We start from the raw sequence: 16,631 nt of genomic DNA, 5'->3' as shown, positions 1-16,631 counted from the left end.
AAGTACCTCCCCTATCCCAGACTTTAGATACAACTTAAATAGTTCAGGTTAAATTGAAATAACAACCCATCTGTTTCTTCACATCACCAATTGTCACAAGTTCATTGATTCACAGTTCAGCAATTACAGGCTGATACCATGGTTTTGTACCAGGAAGCGATGCTCAAGGTAAAATTATGTGGTATGTATTCCATTAGAGGTTCCAAGTGACAGTTCCCCATGAACACTTTGAGATGCTTGTGGTTTCATTACAGCTGTGTTGGTGTAAAAAGTAAAAGCAGAGAGCAGCTGCCAGTTTGAGAAAAAAAAATAAACCTTATACATGACCCCCTGTTCATATGCTTTTTTATTTTCATGGAGGAAATAACCCTTAAACAATTCATAACAAATGCACAGATCATGCAATTGTCAATCTCTTCTTGAAAACAAAATGAGAAATGGAATGTTATCGTACATTAATATTCTGTTCAGGACTTTGTAAAAGAGATAAGCAGCATATACATTTTTAAAGGGATAAGACTACAGTTCAAGAGTGCTACAATTCCTACGTGACTGATTTACAGTTCAGTCTTGTGTCGCCAGTTCACCACAAAATTGGAATAAATGACATTGTCATTTTGTAACTGTAGTGGAAGAGGATTATATGTATTACAATTACAAACAACAAACAAACCAAAATTTATATTTATAAGGCACTTTTAATGTGAAGACACTTCACAGGAGCATTATAAAACTATGACACCGAGCCACAAGAGGAGACATTCAGTCAGATGACCAAAACCTTGGTCAAAGAGAGGTAGGTTTTAAGGAGTGTCTTAAAAGAGGAAGCGAGGTGGAGAGGCAGAGAGATTCAAGAAGGGTATTCCAAAACTTGGGACCTAAGAAACTGAAGGCACGGCCACCAATGGTGGAGCAATTAAAACCAGGGATGCACAACAGGCCAAAATTAGAGAAGTGCAGATACCTTGGAGGGATGTGGGGCTTGAGGACATTACAGAGATAAGGAGGGGCTTGGCCATGGAAGGTTTTGTAAACAAAGATGAGAATGTAAAAACAAGCCGTTGCTTGACCAGGAGCCATAAGGAGAATTCTACAATGCTCTTAACAAGAACTATCACATACAATAGCGTTGAATAATTTCAGCATTCAGTGAAATGATAAACATATCAATAGTCAGTAAACACATAATTCATTGTCACCCAAATTACTTTCAAAACAGGACATGTAATTGTTGGAATACTTTGCAGAGGCCATGCTAAAAATTTTAATTTAACAGGCTCATATTCTATTCAAAGTGACCAAGTACAAATCCCAGCTTTCACTAACTTCAAAAAAGAAATGGTAGAACAATATGCTCCTCAAAAGACATATATACAGGTCACAATGGTAGACAAGTATCAAACACAGAAGGGTGAATTTTTTTCTCTAACAATCAGGAATTCCAACACTCTTGGCTGCCTGGTGGTTCAAGGAGTATAAGCACTATGTAATGAACCATATTGGCAGGAATGCCTAAAGTCCCTGAACAGTGCATGTGTGTGGATTTCAGATAGGAGCAGGATCAAGTTCAGCTGCAGTTACCCTTCCCTCCCCCAACCTGACTGAATAACATTTCAACACTCAGTATGTAAGGCTCACAGAAAGGAGGACCACTTTGGTAAGGCATTGGAGGGCTGCAAACACCTGTGAAAGTTCTCCTTTGCAACTGTCAGTACCTTCAGGAGAGAAAACTGCCAAGTGGAAAATAAGCAAGAAAAACAAAATCATTGCTATTCCAGAGCTTGTACCGCCTTTGGGTGATATGTTTTAATCTTCCCAAAATAATTTCATCTTATAGTCACATTCACCAACTGCGTGCCCAGGAACTACTTTTCCTCTTCGTAGATAAATGACAAAGCAGAGGATTTCTGTAAAGTGTGGGAAATCACACATCGAGTAGGAAGGACAAACAAACTGAAACCAATTGCCTACAGTATATAGATGTGCAAGCATTTATGTTCCTTACCTGTATTTCACCAGAGCAGCAGGTGAAAGCAGAAAGAATATGCAGCTGTAAACACTCATACCTGGATTAGATCATTGATGTCTGTCAATCTGTATCATGTGCATGCACTTTTTCCAGCAGGAAATTATTCTGGAAAGCATGCTGATGCATCAAAAATATAATTTCCAGACAGTGTTTTTAAATTTGTTTTTGTGGGATTTGGGCAAAATTGGCTATCATTTATTGCCCATCCCTAATTGCTCTCAATTGCCCTTAAACTGAGTGGCTTGCTAGGCCATTTCAGAGGGCATTTTAAGAGTCAACCACATTGCTGTAGGTCTGGAGTCACACGTAGGCCAGACCAGGTAAGGATGGCAGATTTCCTTCCCTAAAGGATATTAGTGAACCACATGGGTTTTTACAACAATCGACAATGGTTTCCTGGTCACCATTAGACAAGTTTTTAATTACAGATTTATTAATTGAATTCAAATTTCACCATCTGCCGTGGTGGGATTCGAACCCATGTCCCCAGAGCATTAGCCTGGGCTCTAGATTACTAGTCTAGTGACATTACCTCCCCAATGATAATCAATATGAAAGCCTTTATTTAGCGCTGTTAAGTCTACTATTATGAAAGTGCCTCTATCCCAAGTCCAAAATTAATTTGGCCTATCTTTTATGTATATTTAAACTTAAACTGACTTTTAAAAGGACTGTTGCAGCACAAACAGAAAGCTGTCACAAATTTTACAGAACATGGTGATTGCACTGAAGTTATATAACAATTAATTTTGAGAGGTGAGGCTCCTAGCACAGACTACATAAACTGATAGCACAACTGGTGCTCTGTACTGCAGCATTTCAAGCAGATCTACACTTTACAATAAAAACCTCATTTTCTGAGAAACACATTATTATGGTCCTTTATGGACCTATCTCCACTACATTTATATTAACAGATGAGAATAAAGTGCAATATGATCGCATTTTGTGTAAAATGATGGGTGATAGCCAGGCAAGCTGGGGAAAGTAATTTGCATATTCCACAATAGTGCTGTAATTGAGGACAGAATAGTAACTTAATAAGATTTGTGTCTTCACTCACAAAAAGCAAAACATGGATACAAATTACTGCTGTAGACATGAAGTAGTTACCTTATTTAATCTAAATGTTTGCTAAGCAACAATTGTTCTTCTTTCCCTGCCAAAAGAGCAGGTAGGAACCAAACACAGTATGGCCAGCAGCTGGCTTTGCTCCATTTACAGTTTGCCTACTGGGTCATGGACTATTTTCCAGCAAAGGCTTTAACTTGCTGTTTATTTAATGACTACACCCCACCTTGTCCAAGGCAGACTCTAAAAGTCCTTTTTAAACTTGCTAAGGATACTGCAGGAGTAGGGCTTAAAACAGAATCCTCACCACCCCACAAAATCTCCTTGTGCTGCATTCCTGGTTAATTTACCTGGTACTGCTGCTCCCAAGGAAGACCCATTGAAAGCTGTAGGTTTTTGCTTCCCACTGCTGCAGAGTCTCATCGACAGGTTTGCGGCTGCCTGCAATGAATTTGGCCTAACCATCAGCCTCAAGAAAACGAACATCATGGGGCAGGACGTCAGAAATGCTCCATCCATCAATATTGGCGACCACGCTCTGGAAGTGGTTCAAGAGTTCACCTACCTAGGCTCAACTATCACCAGTATAATAAAAGCAAAATACTGCGGATGCTGGAAATCTGAAACAAAAACAAGAAATGCTGGATTCACTCAGCAGGTCTGGCAGCATCTGTGGAAAGAGAAGCAGAGTTAACGTTTCGGGTCAGTGACCCTTCTTCGGAACTGACAAATATTAGAAAAGTCACAGATTATAAACAAGTGAGGTGGGGGTTGGGCAAGAGATAACAAAGGAGAAGGTGCAGATTGGACCAGGCCACATAGCTGACCAAAAGGTCACGGAGCAAAGGCAAACAATATGTTAATGGTGTTTTGAAAGACAAAGCATTAGTACAGATTAGGTGTGAATATACTGAATATAGAACATCAGCAAGTGCAAACCTGAAGAAAAACAACCTGAAAAAAACAGTGGGTAAGCAAACTGAACAAACTAAGATGAAATGAAATAAATGCAAAAAAAGATTGTAAAAAATGTAAAAAGGAATGCAAAAAAAAGGAAGAAAAAATAACTAAAAATGACTAAAAATGAAAGTAAAGTGGGGGGCTGTCATGCTCTGAAATTATTGAACTCAATGTTCAGTCCGGCAGGCTGTAGTGTGCCTAATCGGTAGATGAGATGCTGTTCCTCGAGCTTGCGTTGATGTTCACTGGAACACTGCAGCAATTCCAGGACAGAGATGTGAGCATGAGAGCAGGGGGAGTGTTGAAATGGCAAGCAACCGGAAGCTCAGGGTAAATCGCTGCTTCACCTGAAAGGTGTGTTTGGGGCTTGGGATAGTGAGGAGAGAGGAGGTAAATGGGCAGGTACCAGTAACCTGTCTCTAAATGCAGAAATCAACAAGCGCATGGGAAAGGCTTCCACTGCTATGTCCAGACTGGCCAAGAGAGTGTGGGAAAATGGCGCACTGACAGGGAACACAAAAGTCCGAGTGTATCAGGCCTGTTTCCTCAGTACCTTGCTCTGTGGCAGCGAGGCCTGGACAACGTATGTCAGCCAAGAGCGACGTCTCAATTCATTCAATCTTCGCTGCCTCCGGAGAATACTTGGCATCAGGTGGCAGGACCGTATCTCCAACACAGAAGTCCTCGAGGCGGCCAACATCCCCAGCATATACACACTACTGAGTCAGCGGCGCTTGAGATGGCTTGGCCATGTGAGCCGCATGGAAGATGGCAGGATCCCCAAAGACACATTGTACAGCGAGCTCGCCACTGGTATCAGACCCACCGGCCGTCCATGTCTCCGCTTTAAAGACGTCTGCAAACACGACATGAAATCCTGTGACATTGATCACAAGTCGTGAGAGTCAGTTGCCAGCGTTTGCCAGAGCTGGCGGGCAGCCATAAAGGCGGGGCTAAAGTGTGGCGAGTCGAAGAGACTTAGTAGTTGGCAGGAAAAAAGAGAGGCGCAAGGAGAGAGCCAACTGTGTAACAGCCCCGACAAACAAATTTCTCTGCAGCACCCGTGGAAGAGCCTGTCACTTTAGAATTGGCCTTTATAGCCACTCCAGGCGCTGCTTCACAAACCACTGACAACCTCCAGGCGCATATCCATTGTCTCTCGAAATAAGGAGGCCAAAGAAGGCTTGCTTTTACTTTTAAAATGGAGACCCAGCAGCAGTTTGCAAGAACCCTCAGGAAAAAAAAGTGGGTCTCTACTGCCACTGGAAAAACAAAGGTCCAATAGCAGGAGAATTTTGTGTTTGCCCACAGCTGCACTCTAACCGAAAGGCATCATTAATGCATGTACCTGGCAATGATCTTCTTCAGATCATTAGAACAATCTGTACAGCTATTAATACAATATCTTGCTCTTGATGTGTTTTCTTAGCTCAACAGGGAGAACATACCTAATGACAGCATTTTTCTGAAGTACATTAATGCAAAGCGTTGCAATCACCAACTGCTATTTCAATGTTTGATCAATGAAATGTACATTATTTACCTTAAGAAAGATCCACCTGAGGTCTATAAAATCACTTTCATGTGTTTTTTTATATAAACACACTCACGATAAACACCTTAATCCCTCCATTACAAATAGCGTGCTTACATTGTGAAATGCCTTTTGAAAACAGTTTCATATTACAGGTGGCTGTCAGACATCCTGTAGAAACCATTCCATTTCTATTGCAGAGCAGATTCCATAGCAACCAATAACAATTTTTTTTTGGAAGTTGCATTTGTAACTGTCTCTAGTTGCCATACCTTCACAAGTTCACTGCTGTTTACAAGAGGAATGAGCCAAATCTATCAGGCACAGTGCTGCGTACTTACTATATAGTGCTGCTGCCGACAAGGAGCATCTGCAAATAATGGCATGGTAAAAGATTGCTGTTAAGTTATCAATAAATTAGGCTTTTGTCAACTTTTACGTTTAACCCAAAAACCTATTACTGAATTGCATCATTTCACTTGAAAATTTTGACATAAAGCATTACAAACAGATAATCGTACGCACCCATTACTAACCTGAGCACAGTTCAAACTTAGACAGATGTGTGGATTAAACAGTTAACCCCTACCCATTAGTATTACACATACCCCGTAAAAAAAATTCTCAGAATGCGCCAGATTATATTTCAGAAGTGTAATGTCAGCACTGTGCTTACATGAATAACAATTCACTCAACATGCACAATTGGAGTTTTGTAACCAGCAATTTTACAGTTGGCTAGTTATGAAAGTTAATTGCTTAGCCAACTAGTCTCTTTGCACTATTAGAGCAATAGTTAAACATTTGAGATCTGAGAAGGGGAAAGCAATCATGAAAAAATTTAAGAGGCTGTTAGTGTGGGAACATTGTTCGAGCTGCAGACGTAGATATATAGAGGAGACTCGGCAACAGTTAACATTATAACTTTATCTAATCAAGAATACTGGTCTGCCAAACTTAAAATTCAGCAGAGCCAATCATGAGACCCAGATCTTCCAGCAAAAGATTTGTTTTGAATCTAAAGTATGTAGGTGGAGTATGAGGGGGAGGGGCAGCTTTGATTATACTGGTGGGAGTATAGCATCCAAATTCACTCAAGGTTGAGAAACTTGCATGACTACTTTGCAAGCGCAGGCATTAGAAATTAATATCAGGGATGGGCTACATATAACCGCTCTACAAAACTGACCAATTCATCAACTTTGTTAAAGCAGATATAGTGTGACCACTTCACTGAAATATGTGTTCCACGTTAAGGTGAGAAGTCAGCTTTCATAATACATACTTTTCAGCCCAGTCTGTAGAATATTCTGCTTTCATATCCCGATTACTCAGCAGCCAGTGGAACTTGTTCAAGTATCATTATTTAATATTTATAAAACTTTATACCTGCCACAATTAAACACCTCAGCCTAAAGCACCCATTTCTGGGGTAAAGAAACAAAAATGTTCTTTTGCCCATGTCCCAACTTACAATTTTTCTCATTAATGAGATGTGGGCCACGCTGGCAAGGACAGAATTTATTGCCCATCCCTAATAGCCCTTGGGAAGGTGCTGGAGAGTTACCTTTTGAACCTCTGCAATCCATATAGTGTAGGTACATCTCCAGTGCTGTTAGCTAGGGAGTTTCAGGATTTTCACCCTGCACCGATGAAGGAATGACGATATATTTCCAAGTTAGGATTGTGTGTGACTTTGAGGGGAACTTGCAGGTTCTGGTGTTCCCATGCACGTGCCACCCTTGTCCTTCTAGGTAATAGAGGTTTCTGGTTTGGGAGATGTTGTCAAAGAAGCCTTGGTGAGTTGCTACATTGCATCTTGTAGATAGTACACACTGCTGCCAGGGTGCACTGTTGGTGGAGGATGTGAATGCTTAATCTGGTAGATGGATGCCAATCAAGCGGGCTGCTTTGTCCTGGATGGTGTTGAGCTTCTTGAGTATTGTTGGAGCTACACCCATTCAGGCAAGTGGAGAGTATTCCATCACACTCCTGACTTGAGCCTTGTAGCTGGTGGACTGGCTTTGAGGAGTGAGGAGGTGAATTACTTGCTGCAGAATACCCAATGTCTGACCTGCTCTTGGAGCTACATTATTTTTGTGACTGGTCCAATTTAGTTTCTAGTCAATAGTGTCAGGGTGTTGATGGTGGGAGATTTGGCGATGGTTACACCATTGAATGTCAAAGGGAGGTGGTTAGACTCTCTCTTGTTGGAAAGAGTCATTGTCTGGCAGTTGTGTGGCATGAATATTACTTGCCACTTATCAGCCCAAGCCTGAATGTTGTCCAGGTCTTGCTGCATGCAGGCACGAACTGCTCCATTTTCTGAGGAGTTGAGAATAGAACTGAACACTGCAAGGAACATTTCCACTTCTGAGCTTATGATGGAGGGAAAGTCAATGATGAAGCAATTGAAGATATTTGGGCCTCAGATCAAACCACAGCCATGTCCTGAGGCTGAGATGTTTGGCCCCCAACAACCACAACCATCCTCCTTTGTGCTAGATATGACTCTAGCCAGTGGAGAGTTTTCCTCCTTATTCACATCAACTTTGATTTTACCAGGGCTCCTTGATGCCACACTCGGTCAAATGGCGTCTTGGTGTCAAGGGCAGTCACTCTCATTTCATCAGAACTGATGAAGGGTCACTGACCTGAAATGTTAACTCTGCTTCTCTATCCACAGATGCTGCCAGACCTGCTGAGTATTTCCAGCATTTCTTGTTTATATTTCAGATTTCCAGCATCTGCAGTATTTTGCTTTTATCACTCTCATTTCATGTTTGGACCAAGGCTATAATGAGATCTGGAGCTGAATGGTCCTGATGGAACCCAAACTGAGCATTCGGAGCAGGTTATTGGTGATTATGTAGCCTAACTGAATAATTAATTTCAAATAGACAGAAACATCATGAAATACTACTTGTATTTATATCAAATTCTAAATTCAACTTGAGTGAGAAGAACTAGTGCATTTTTATTGCTTTGGAGTGAAATTTTACATCTTATGTAAGAGACGTCAGTGTTGAGAATGGAACATTTTCCGTTTTTTGCATTCAGTCACAGCGTCACATGTTCCTAGGCCGATTACAGAATGAATTAAAAGACTAAAGTTTCCTTTACAATGCAATGCAACCATAACCTCATCTTCAACCTCAAAACTGTACTCAACTGCACCAATGTGATATTTTTGTTCAAAAACGAAATACTGCAGTTGCTGGAAATCTGAAATAAAAACAGAAAATAGCTGGAAACCCTCAGCAGGTCAGATAGCATTTGTGGAGAGAGAAAGAGTTAACATTTCAGGTTGGTACTGATTGGCTGCAAACTTCAACACTGTACTTCTGCAGGTGCACAATTGGCTGCACCTTTTGCCTAATGCGCCCTCATATAAATGACAGGATTAAGTTCAGAGCATCTCCATGTACATGGAGATCGGCTACACTACATGAGCATAAAAGGGAGATGGGGGAGAGGATGTGAAGAGAGACTGATGTAATTATGCTGCTGTCCGGCATAATTTGGAGTTGGCAAGTTCTCCCAGGTGCTCCGGTTTCCTCCCACAGCCAAAGACTTGCAGGTTGATAGGTAAATTGGCCATCATAAATTGCCCCGAGTATAGGGAGGTGGTAGGGGAATATAGGGAAGGTGGGGATGTGGTAGGAATATGGGATTAGTATAAATGGGTGGTTGATGGTTGGCACAGACTCGGTGGGCCGAAGGGCCTGTTTCAGTGCTGTATCTCTAAATAAAAATAATGACCCAGCTTTCAATGTAAAACAGGGAGTGAGATTGGCCTGGGTCATTGTTTTTAGTGGAGTCCCAAGGACTGACAGCAGTCAGGATATCAAGGGGAGTTGGTGGTGTAGTCGTAATGTGACTGAATTAGTAATCCAGAGGCCCATGCTAATTCCATGGGGCCACGGGTTCAAATCCCACCATGGCAGCTGGTAATTAATAAAAACCTGGAATTCAAAGTTAGTGCTAGTCTCAGTAATGGTGCCATGAAACTATCATCAATTGTCATAAAAATCCATCTGGTTTACTACTTTAGGGAAGGAAATCTGCTGTCCTACCTGCTCTGGCTTGCATGTGACTTCAGACCCACAGCAGTGTGGTTGGCTCTTAACTGCTCTCTGAAATGGCCTAGCAAGCAACTCAGTTGCCAAGGGCAATTAGGGATGGACAGCAAATGCTGGACTTGCCAGTGATGCCCACATCCCATGAAAGAATAAAAAAAAATGACCCATTAAGAGACATATCTCCCCAGATGCAGATCCGGATAGATGTATGTTGAAGCTATGAAAGACCCGTGAACTGGAAACCAACTGATGGAGATTAACATAAAAGCAGCTACTGAGAAGAATCCTAATGGCAAAGTCAACCACACTTTCTGCTACTTATGAATTATGAAAAATCGATCACACACTACAAGGTCTTCACAATGTTTGAAATAAGCTCACCATTATAACCACATCTGATATTGTTCTGATATCTGATATCATTCCCCACTCATCGAGGGAATGTGTTGATAATGGTTGCTGAAAAGAAGAGACATGAACTACTGCCAGGGTTTACTGGTACAGGAACATTTGAGGGTTAATTTTCACCTTTGGTACTTTTGTTGCAGAGCTTCACACACTAAACAACAACAACTTGTATTTATACAGAGCCTTTAACGAATTTCAACATATCAAGGCACTTCGCAGGAGCGTTACCAAACAAAATTTGGCCGAGCCACATAAGGAGCTATTAGGACACATGACCTAAGGCTTGATCAAAGGGATAAATTTGAAGGAGTGTCTTAAAGGAGGAAAAAGAGGTTGAGAGGCAGAGAGGTTTAGGGAGGGAATTCCAGAGCTTAGGGCCTTGGCAGCTGAAGGCATGACTGCCAAAGGTGGGGTGTTTAACACTGGGGATGTCCAAGGTCACTAAAGATTAAAAAATGTACCCCTTCATTTCAACTTAAAAAGATATGCAATTAAATCTCTCCTTTACAAAGTAACACAATTTCTACAATAGGTTTAAAGGTCTACAGCAATGTTTTGCTTCCCAAGAGCAACCATTTAAAAACAAAAAACACTCAGTTGCAAAATGTGCAAGGAATTCCTGGAACTAAAGGCCTGCTACCCGGCCCGAACTCGACGATATGTGTCGGGTTTGGGCCGGGTCAGTTCACTCTTCCTGGTCCGGCATTCGGGCTCGGGTCGAGTCAGGCCGGATCAGACATGCTCTATCACCACCTCAAGTAAGTGACTTTAATGTTAATTTACTTTTTGGACTTTAAAGGTAGTTTTGCTACAGTTATTTTAAGCTTGTGCAGGTAAGGAACAAAGTGAAAAACGGAAGGTAGGTTAACTGATGGTCGGGTTGGGTAACATCGGGTGTGGGGAAAAACGGAAGGACTCAGGCTGGGTCGGGCTCGGGGTCAGATGGGGTACTGTCAGGTTCAGGTCGGGTCTCATTTGCAGACCTGAGCAGGCCCTTTACCTGGAACATTTCTTCCCAAAGGTCAAAAGTACTTCCTCAACCATTTAATTCTCCTCCTCTCCCAACACTGACCTTCTCCAGCCCTTTTCATACCCTACTTCCAACCTCACATCACTCAGTAACTTATCTCTCCTCAGGTTTAACTGCTCTAGGAGACCCACTCATTATTTTCAAGGCATTGAGATAGTGTGAAATAACTATCTAATCTTTCCATGCTGAAATATTCACTGTAAATATTTAAAAGACATTTCCAAAATCAGAAGAACTTCAGAATTAGAACTAGGCTGAAGTTAGAATGAACGATGGACCCACTACCAACTGAGGACACAAACCTAGACCCATTGGTGGTTCACTACCTTTCAAGACCAAGCTACACTCATCTAGTGAAAGATTTTCACACCCCACGCTAATCCTATAGCACTAGTGCAGTTCAAATTGAATTTTTCCCATTGTGGCTTCAAGAATTTCCACCCTTCCCCCCAAACCCACCCCTCTTGATCTAGCTCCTTACCAAATAACTACCTCTCCCTGGCCTAATGCTTTCTCACACCAATAACAACTCCCTTTGCACAGAATGTTCTTCCACTCTTCAAAATTGCCATCACTCCACTTCTCAAATTTGTTCAATTAACACCCTATCTATAACCTCCCTCTCCTCCCATATGTCACAAACATGTTGCCATCCAGCTCTGTGACTTTATTTCTTGCTCAAATGTCATCATTCTGGTTTTTGTTCTGCCTACTGCATCAAGACAGGCCTGGTCAAAGTCAACGAAGATATCATTTTGACAGCAACCACAATGCTTTATCCTTCTTTGTCTTCCTCAACATCTTTGTGGCATTCAGCAGATAATCACACTATCCTCCTCAATCATCTTTCCTCTGTAGTCCATCTCCACAGTTCCATGCTAACTATCTCCAATATTCAAGAGATTTTTTTAATGCATTCCTGGAATGTGAGCATCATTGGCGAGGCCAGCATTTATTTCCCATACCTAATTGCCCTTGAGAAGGTAGCAGTGAGCTGCCTTCTTGAACTGTTGCAGTCCATGTGGCGTAGGTACATCCAAAGTGCAATATAGTTCCAAGTCAGTATGGCATGTGACTTGAAGGGAACTTGCAGGTGATGGTGTCCCGATAGATCTGCTGCCCCTTGTTCTTCTGGATGGTAGAGGTCAAGTGTTTGGAAGATGCTGTCAAAGGAGCCTTGGTGAGTTGCTGCAGAGGAGCTTATAGATGGTTAACACTGCTACCACTGTGCACTGGTGGTGGATGGGATGCCGATCAAACGGGCTACTTTGGCTTGGATGGTATCGAGCTTCTTGAGCGTTGTTGGAACTGCACTCATCCAGGCAAGTGGAGAGGATTCCATTGCACTCCTGACTTGTGCCTTGTAGATGTTGTCCAGGTCTTGTTCCATGCTGGCATGGTCTGATTCAGTATTTGAGGAGTTGTGTTTGTATTGAACACTGTGCAATCATCAACGAACATCTCCACTTCTGACCTCATGTTGGAGGGAAGGTCATTGATGAAGTAGCTGAAGCTGGTTGGGCCTAGGTCACTTCCCTGAGGAATCGCTGAAGTGATATCCTTGGGCTGAAATGATTGGCCTCCAACCACCACAACCATCTTTGTACTCGGTATGACTCCAACCATTGGTGAGTTTTCCCCCCAATTTCCCTTGGCTTCAGTTTTGCTAGGGCTCTGGTGAAATGCTGCCTGGATTGCAAGAACAGTCACTCTCACCTCATCTCTGGAATTCAGCTCTTTTTTCTATGTTTGGGTCAACGTGGTATGTCGGAACCCAACCTGAGCATTGGTGAGCAGGTTGTTGCTGAGTAAACACTGCCTGATAGCACTGTCGATGACACCTTGCTGATGATTGAAAGTAGAGTCATGAGGTGGTAATTGGACTGATTGGCTTTGCCCTTCTTTTTGTGGATAGGGTATACCTGGGCCGTTTTCCACATTGCCGGGTAGATGCCTGTGTTGTAGCTGTACTGGAATAGCTTGGCTAAGGGCGTGGCTTGTTCTGGAGCACAAGTTTTTAATTTCTTTAATTCGTTCATGGGATGTTGGCGTTGCTTGGCTAGGCCCGTGAGAAGGTGGTGGTGAGCTGCCTTCTTGAACTGCTGCAGTCCTTGGGGTGTACACACGCCCACAGTGCTGTTAGGAAGGGAGTTCCAGGATTTTGACCCAGCGACAGTGAAGGAATGGCGATATAGTTCCAAATCAGGATGGTGTGTGGCTTGGAGGGGAACTTGCAGGTGGTAATGTTTCTGTGCATCTGCTGCCCTTGTCCTTCTGGATGTTCGAGGTCGTGGGCTTGGAAGGTGCTGTCGAAGGAACCTTGGTGAGTTGCTGCAGTGCATCATGTAGATGGTACACACTGCTACCACTGTGCATCGATGGTGAAGACAGTGAATCTTGAAGGTGGTGGATGCGCTGCCAATCAAGTGGACTGCTTTATCCTGGATGGTGTCGAGCTTCTTGAGTGTTGTTGGAGCTGCACCCATCCAGGCAAGTGGAGAGTATTCAATCACACTCCTGACTTGTGCCTTGTAGATGGTGGACAAGCTTTGGGGAGACAGCAGGTGAGTCATTCGCCGCAGAATTCCCAGCTTTTGACCTGCTCTTGTAGCCACAGTATTCATGTGGCTACTCCAGTTCAGTGTCTGGTCAATGGTAACGCCCAGGATGTTGACAGTGGGGGAATTCAGTGATGATAATGCCATTGAATGTCAAGGGGAGATGGTTAGATTCTCTCTTGTTGGAGATGGTCATTGCCTGGCACTTATGTGGCGCAAATGTTACTTGCCACTCATCAGCCCAAGCCTGGATATTGTCCAGGTCTTGGAGCATTTCTACACGGACTGCTTCAGTATCTGAGGAGTCACGAATGGTGCTGAACATTGTGCAATCATCAGCAAACATCCCCACTTTTGATCTTATGATTGAAGGAAGGTCATTGATGAAGCAGCTGAAGATGGTTGGGCCTAGGACACTACCCTGAGGAACTCCTGCAGTGATTTCCCAGAGCTGAGATGATTGACCTCCAACAATCACAACCATCTTCCTTTGCACTAGGTACGACTCCAACCAGCAGAGTTTTCCCCCTGATTCCCATTGACTCCAGTTTTTCTAGGGCTCCTTGATGCCATACTCTGTCAAATGCTGCCTTAATGCCAAAGGCAGTCACTCTAACCTCACCTCTTGAGTTCAGCTCTTTTATCCATGTTTCAACCACGTCTAGAGCTGAGTGGCCCTGGCGGAACCCAAGCTGAGCGTCACTGAGCAGGTTATTGCTAAGCAAGTACCGCTTAATAGCACTTTTGACAACACATTCCATCACTTTACTGATGATTGAGAGTAGACTGATGGGGCGGTAATTGGCTGGGTTGGACTTGTCCTGCTTTTTGTGTTTAGGACATACCTGGGCAATTTTCCACTTTACCGGGTAGATGCCAGTGTTGTAGCTGTACTGGAACAGCTTGGCTAGGGCCGTGGCAAGTTCTGGAGCACAGGTCTTCTGTACTGAGACTGGCTTTCTTCCAGTCCTTACTAGTCCTTCCAGAACTTCACTCTTCCTCACTTCTGAATCCTCCTCCATTACATGCAGGCACACATTCTTCACTCTTCAGACTCTAGTCTACCTTGTATTGCCTCCAATCTACCTTAGCAAGCAGAGCCTTCAGGTGTCTTAAATATTCTAGAATGCTCTCTCTGAAACTCCTGCCCTTGTTGCCCCCTTGACCACTTTCAAAAGTCTCCTTTAAAATCTTAATTTTTGACAATCCCAAGAGTCACCTCCTCTAATTCTTTGACTATTCCTTGTCTGTCATTACCTCTGAATCACCTTAGCATATGTTCCTCATATTAAAAGGCAGTATATAAATGCAACTTGATGCTCTTCTGAAAATGAATAAACCCTAATCACATCACAAACATGATAGAACTAACTATGTATGTCTTCATAGCTACAATATATTCAATATGCAAATCTGTAAAAAAAAAGTATAACCGCTTAACAATTGAATACATCAGATTTACTGATAATAAATTACTTGGTGTGAAATGAAGAATACTTGCTGATATCAGAAATCTCAGAAATCGGACACTTCAAAGACATGCAATTTGTCAGAGGGTCATTAAATCCAGAGGAAAGAGAAAAGGCATTCAGCAGTTTTTAATTTTAAAAGAATTCTATTTGTGTCGCCGCCCCCACGTGTAGCCTCTGCACCAAGTGAATGGGCTCCAGGATGACTGTGGATTCACGTCATGAGGAGTAACAAACCACAGCAACCAGACACTGCCACACAGCGTCTGAGGAGGGAGGACACGCATCGGCCCAGCCAGTGGCACCATGTCCCCATCCCACACCCCATCCCCCCAGCCAGTGGCACCATGTCCCCACCCCGTCCACCACCCAGCCAGTGGCACCATGTCCCCACCCCACATCCCCCCCAGCCAGTTGCCCCATGTCCCCACCCAGCCAGTGGTACCAGGTCCCCACCCTGCCCCCCCACCAGTGGCACCATGACCCCATCCCATCCACCCCCCCACCAGTGGCACCATGTCCCCACCCCGCACACCCCCCCCCCCAGCCAGTGGTCACCCCCCCCCCGAGCCAGTGGCCCCATGTGCCCATCCCACCACCCCCCCCAGCCAGTGGTACCGTGTCCCCACCCTGCTCCCCCCCAAGGCAGTGGCCCCTCCCCCCATCCATCCCCCACCAGTGGTACCATATCCCCACACCGCCCCACCCACAGCCAGTGGCCCCCATGTCCCCACCGTGCCCCCCCCAGCCAGTGGCATCATGTCCCCACCCTGACCCAGCCAGTGGCATCATGTCCCCACCCTGTCTACCCCCAAGCCAGTGGCACCACGTACTCACCCTGCCCACCCCCCAGCCATTGGCACCATGTCCCCACCCTGCCCCTCTCCTACCCAGTGGCACCAAGTCCCCACCCTGGCCCCACCCAGTCACACCAAGTCCCCACCCTGCCCCCCCAGTCAGTGGCATCATGTGCCCAGCCGTTCCCCCCCCCCCCCAAAACACATTCACAACAAAGTTTGTAATTGTAGTGCTGCATGTTGAAGAAACTTGCTATCACTAAAACAGTCCTTGCACTGCGTTGGGTGAGACATTCAAATAACTGAAGAGATTGCAAGAAACTTTTACAGCTATCACATTTGCTCGCAGAACAACCTGCTTCGCCGGTTAAAGGGTGAAGTCTCTTTCACTGATGACAACTGGGATCAGCTCGGACTACAATGTAACTTTAGCAGATTGTGTGATCGGGCTCTTGGAGGAGTGAGCGGACTGCCTGCAACAGTCAGCACTGCCCTGAATACCAATGATCGTTTCCCCCTCAAAACAATTGGTGGCTGCTCTCCTGAACGAAGGCGACACACACTGCTGCCCTTTACAATCCAAACAATCCCTTAGGGTCGTCCTATCTGTAATAAGGTTTTAAGTATTAAAAAGTTTTCCAGTCATTATTAAAAACCGCCTGGCATAAATCAGTGGGAATTACAGAATAAAAC

The 16,631-nt window shown here is 43.9% G+C and overlaps 1 protein-coding gene across 2 annotated transcripts in view; it reads right to left on the bottom strand.

Moving 5' to 3' along the window:
- LOC137372058 (integrin alpha-6-like) overlaps positions 1-16,631 on the bottom strand; it is a 119,238-nt gene that overhangs the window by 101,809 nt on the left and 798 nt on the right. The window lies entirely within an intron of this gene.

This window comes from Heterodontus francisci, chromosome 7, assembly GCF_036365525.1.
Source record: "Heterodontus francisci isolate sHetFra1 chromosome 7, sHetFra1.hap1, whole genome shotgun sequence".
NCBI lineage: Eukaryota > Metazoa > Chordata > Chondrichthyes > Heterodontiformes > Heterodontidae > Heterodontus > Heterodontus francisci.
Note: the sequence above shows the minus strand (reverse complement) of the source record. Positions and strands in the feature narration are given on the sequence as shown.